Below are 5,816 nucleotides of genomic sequence, written 5' to 3'. Positions count from 1 at the left end.
TGTTTTCGAAAAAAAAGAGAGAGAAAGAAAAAATGCATTTTTATTGCATTGCAAGTTTGCAGGAGGACTATAGGGAGCAGAAGGAGGTGCCAAGGGGACCCTGACATTCATACCAGCATCCACCTAATCTTCTCCATAGCTTCCTCCATCATTTTTGGAATCTCTTTCATTCCACTGTACCTCTTCTTCCAAAACTGTGTTTTCTACAGGAGGTTCTATTTTCCCTACAGAAGGCTCCTGTAGGAATTACAGAGAGCCAAAAGTGTCTACATGAGGCAGTTTTAGGGACAAGAAAAGATTCATGAGAAACCTATAATCCCTCTTACCATCTTCAAACCTCCTTCCCATCATTTCCAAGCCTGCATCACACTCCAAGCATCATTATTATTCTTTTCCTTTTCCAAGAAAAAACACAAAAAAACAGTTTTTTTTTTTTTTTGGTTAGTTTTGAAAAAAAACAAAAATAAAAGGAGGAAAAGGCACCATTAGCTCTAACTGAAGATTACCTACTATCCCTCCATCATTCTTCTCCACCTCTGGCATCATTCTTGAGCTCGAAGTACAGGGAAATAGATGAAGTTTCAAGGAGAGGAGCAGCTACATGAGCTCCTGTAGGAACTCCTGTAGCAGCTGATCCCATAGAAGTCTAGCACCAACAACAAGGGACAGTGCATCTAAAGTTTGAAAAGGCACATGTGGCTCAGCTCCAGCAAACGAATAACCCACAAAAACACACAACAACACATCAGCAAGTAGAGATAGCATGCATGAAGGAAAATGAAGGCATGCAACAGAGAAAGCCAGAACACCTCACAGTCGATGGCAGCAAATACACTTAGATTACAGGTAAGTAGCTAAGTCACTCCTCTATCTGCATTTGTGTAATTAGGAATCATACGAAAGCAACGAGATGGTTGAAATTGAAAGAGGGAAAGGTGTCCAGTTAACTTGGCCACCTTCATTTAATTGACTCCACTTAACCGAGATATCACCCACACGTGCGCACAGTCAACTCAAGCAAAAGATGCAAAGGATAGGTAGTGGGAGCAAGAGTTAACTCCGATGCAGTAATGAGGGGATGATTACGAGGGGGGTCATGATGAGCAAGAAGGTGGGGACCAACATCCTAATCTGCGCAACATACACCTTGCCAGCTCAACACTCATAACCGAAAACAACCATAAAAGATCATGAGCACTCCTCCCCGTGCATTCTCACCACCTTTTCTTCAGCTTCTCCTCATAACTCAACCATACAACAGTCTTCTTATGCCCCCACAACCTCGTATCCACCATCCTCCATTGGTTTCCTCCATATTTTTTCCCTCGGCATTTTCTACACGAGCACCTACAGGAAATCTACAGGAGGGACAGTGGGCTTCTACAACAGGGGAAATGAGTCATTTTGAAGGGAGGAAACATGATTTTTGGCATGAATTTTAGTATGAGGAGGTAGGTTTCATGAATTCCCTCTGTTGAATATCCAAATTTGAAAGAGTTGGTCTCATGGTGAAGATAAAATGAGTCTTTAAGAGGGTAGAAATACATTAAAAAAAAAATGTTTAAAAACAAAAACAGAGTCCCCTCTATTTTTCTATTTCAGTCAAAATTCTTTGTCTCCATCTCCATATCTAGTTTTTCAAAAGAAGTACAGGCAATATGACAGGGGGTTTTTATGAGAAAGAACCCACTAACTCCACTAGACTCCATGCACATCCTCAAGTAGTGGAAATATTTACAAGTGCAAACTGGATGAATTTCTTTGAGAAGTTTAGAGGGTTTGATGATGAAATTGCCCATGAATTTTCTCTCTCTCTGGTCCCTCACACAAGAACTCATGCTATTGTAATGATTAGAGGCCTCTCCATTGAAATAACCCCTGAATTCATCAATAGGGTCACTACCCTTCCTCTTGGGTTGCCTTGGAGTAAAGATGAGAAAATAATTGGACACGTTGCCAAGAGGAAATTTTCCAAGATAATGAAACCCCTACTGAAGAAAAAAATGGAATTAGGAGGGCTAGTGTACCATATCCCTGGGATAACGTTAGCTACCAAGTGATCAAATACATTTATTGTGAGGGGAGGCACAACATTGTTTATGGATATCATCTTAGAATCCTCCAAGACTAGAGATATGGCATGGATACACCAACACATCAAAAGCTCAGTATCCCTTACTTTCTCCTTCAGTCCCTCATTGACTCTAGCACTAAGGTACAAGAAGGAAATTCATAGTAGCCACCTCACCATGGCGTAATCAAGATCCTAGTAGAAGAATCCCTCCATACCCTTACAATCCCTATAGCAGGGGAAGTTTTCAGAAATATGACAGCTGAGGATGACATCAAGGCATTAACCTATGATGTCAGTCCTACTGTCAGTGAGGAGGGAGAACAGTAAGGAGGAGAAGATGAAGCTAGTGGTGACATAGCAGAGAAAGAGAGGAAGGCGGAAAGAAAAGAAATAGAGGAGGGGAGAGTTGAAGAGACAGAACAAGAGGTAGAAAAAGAGATAGAGTGGTAGGAGGAAAAAGAGACAGAAGAGGAAGAAAAGGAGGCAGAGAGGGCAGAGCAAAGAGAAGATTCCCCTAAAACTTTGGAAAGAGAAGTAGCAACTGCCCTCATTACCCTCAGTACACCATTCAAGCAGAAGCAGATGAGGAAAATAAAAACCTCCATGTATTTCAGGGCAAGGAAGAGTACTGGAATTAAAATAGGAAAACCTCAACCCTCACCAAAGACTCCCATTAACATTGAAGATTCACCATCTTCCAAGGTGAAAGAATCTCCTTCCAAGACACATATAACCTATGAAAGGAGGACTACAAGATCTTCTAGATGGAAGGGAAAGACAATTCTATAGGACCCCAAAATAGACCTATAGGAGGCTAGAATAGTCCTACAGGAGACACTGTCGAAACTACAGGAGACACAAAAACTTGAGGAAAAGATAGGAGGACAGCCAGAGGTGAAAGAGGAAGCATAAGAGCTACAAGAACCTGACCCCCAGCCTAATATTGACTCCTATTATAGAGTACTTGAGGGAGGCAAGATAATCCCACAGAAATTTGCAATTCCACTGTTTTTCGAATTGGAAAAAGAGAGAGTAAGAATGCATAGGTGGATGTAGATAGCCAAGTCAAAAGGAGTTGAGGATATTGGCAACATGGAAGACAAACTGAAGGAAATGGGCAGAGAATTGAGTGCTCTCAGAGACACAGAAGCCATTACAAGAAGCCACCTTGAGAATGAGAATGAATTACTAAGGAAGGAGCTGCAAGAGAAAGAGACTCGTTTGGCATACATGGCTAGCTTATCCATAGAGGCATTATAATGCAGAACACCAGCCAAATCTTATGGCCTCTATCTAAAGGATGAATGGCTTCAATTCCAAATAAAAACTTTGGCACAAAGAGGCATAATTCCTTTCCAAGACTATAGGTAGTTCATGGATTTGTGTGATGAAAATACCTCCGAGGACAAAGCAAATATGGCAGAGTTCTATCTACACAACATGGCCCTCACAGACTTGAATGTGTTGGACCCCAATGTCAAGCTAGGGGATCTGCAATTAATGGCCATGGTGTCATGGATGAACCATGAAGAATTGAGGGAAGCAGAATGAAAAGATTTTTAATGAAAGAGTAGAATGAACCATTGATGATAAGAGCTGAGCCATAAGATCCTATGGCACTCATCGGCACACACAACTTTCTTGCTAATGACCCGCATATTTCCCCTAAATATCTATCCAATCAGGAACAAGCCATTGCACACTTTGAAGATATGCATAGGCTACTTGGGGATGACTTTGTGCATGCATGCATGAGAAGATGGAACACCCTACCCCACAACTTGCAGATTAGAGAATACCATTCCCCCACGAGGCTAAAGGAGGAATTGAAAAGAGTGCCAATGTACAAGCACTCCATGAAAAGGCTGAAGTTCAACTAGATTGGCCTCAAACTGAGTCCTCCACTCATATTAGGTATGCTGGAAGGAAGAAGAGAAGAAGAAGAGAAGGATCAGTGGAAGGACATAGACAAAAAGGCAGGATTTTATGGAGAACATGAGCAAACCATATTAAAAGCCTAGAATACTAGGAGGCCACTGGGCCATGAAATACCAAGAGATTGACTAGGTTGCTCAGAGGATGAGCACCACCTTAAGTAGGGGGTGATGATGAGCCTCATAAATGGGTAATTATATGGGCTCATTTTACCTCCTAACCTAGTCAAATCAACCATTCTCTTAGCTTATTGTATGATTTTTTTATTGAATTTATGCTTATAGGGTGAGTTGAGTTAGTTATTATGCCATGTGGTCTAACATGTATTTAATGCAGATTATTGATGGATTTTGAGGTTAAAGTCAAGGATCTAGTCGTCAAACTGCTACAATAACTCGAAGTAGACAGAGGAGAGGACTTATAGAAGGGAATCTCCCTCATTTATTGCTCCTCACTTCGAATTCCCCTTCATTCAGCTCAGATTACAAGCAGCCGAATCATGCACTAGAAGGTAGCCAAGCAAGTGGAAGATGATTGATAATTATCTCGAGTTTTGGGAACCAAACCTCCCTGATTTTAAGGAAGCTGTTGGTAGCTTTATATGTATAAGTAGAGAAGCCTAGGGCCTCACTAGGGTCGACTTTTTTGCTTGGGAAAACTCTGCATAAATTTCGAGCTTACTATTTTATGACAGTTTTATGTAACTTGCTATTTTCTGATAATGAAGATGGAATCCTTTTTGAGCTAGCACTGAGTTACCTCAGAGGGCTGAAACTCTTGGGTCAGGGCCCAATCGAAGCAACCAAGATTCCCTTTACTTGTATTTGTACGCTTTACTTCAGTTTGTAGATTAGTTTGCTATTAGATGTATTTCTCTTATGGTTAAGAATAGGTTGCTTTTGATGATTTAGTAGCTTGCCTCCATTTGTGCTTTCTGTAGTAGGTTAAGCAGTGATCAGAGAAGATTCAAAAGGCTAGCAATAGTGCGTTGGCCTCTCTTCCTCCCTCTAGGACCATGACTTGAGGCAAACACTCTCTTTCTGCCCCAAAAACACAGATTTTCCTCATTCCTAGGACTTCTAGTGTTTGCAACTCTCTAGTAGGTTGATAGTCTAGTTTTGCTTTGCTTTAGATATTCTTTGTCATTTTCACCTCCTAGTTTTCAATAGTCCTTTTGCATGCTTTCCTTTCTTACAATATTTCCCAACATTTCATTCTATACATCATAGTCTAGGCCATTTTAATGCAAAATTCTATTTTTCCTAGGATGCACTCATTTCATTGGTTGCTTGATTTTCTTGGTTGACTATTAGTATCTATGCAGTAGATCTCTTCCAGTAGTAGCCCAGCTTACCAAAAATCACACCCTCCATCTGATACATGCCCTATAGGTCTCCCAAACCTCATCTCAATTCTGCGTTAGTTTCCTTCATTTTTCATAAAACTTCATCCTCTCTCCTTAAGCAAAACCAATCATCTTTCTCTCTCCTGGTAATTCATGGTAGACCTTAGGCACCCTAATGCCTAATTCCAACCTTCATCCACCTATTCCACCCACTCTCACACCCTTAGAACAACGGAAATTGCTCTCAGCCTCCTCCTGTAGGCCTCTTGTAGTTTCCCTATTTTCTTCCTATAGTTTTCTTGTGTCCTCTTGTAGTTTTTCCTGTAGGATTACTTTTGAAGGTTGAGTCTGGGAAAAGCCTCCAAAAGGCCACCTAAGACCTCCTAGGACCCATCCACACCATCCTACATCCTTCCAAGCTCCAAAACCTCCCTCTAATGCCACCTGTTCGCTGCCACACTC

This window comes from Pinus tabuliformis, chromosome 9, assembly GCF_031772625.1.
Source record: "Pinus tabuliformis cultivar Carrire ecotype Pingquan chromosome 9, CPIR1, whole genome shotgun sequence".
Taxonomy (NCBI): Eukaryota; Viridiplantae; Streptophyta; class Pinopsida; order Pinales; family Pinaceae; genus Pinus; species Pinus tabuliformis.
The sequence above is the reverse complement of the archived record's forward strand: the minus strand, read 5'-3'. Positions refer to the sequence as shown.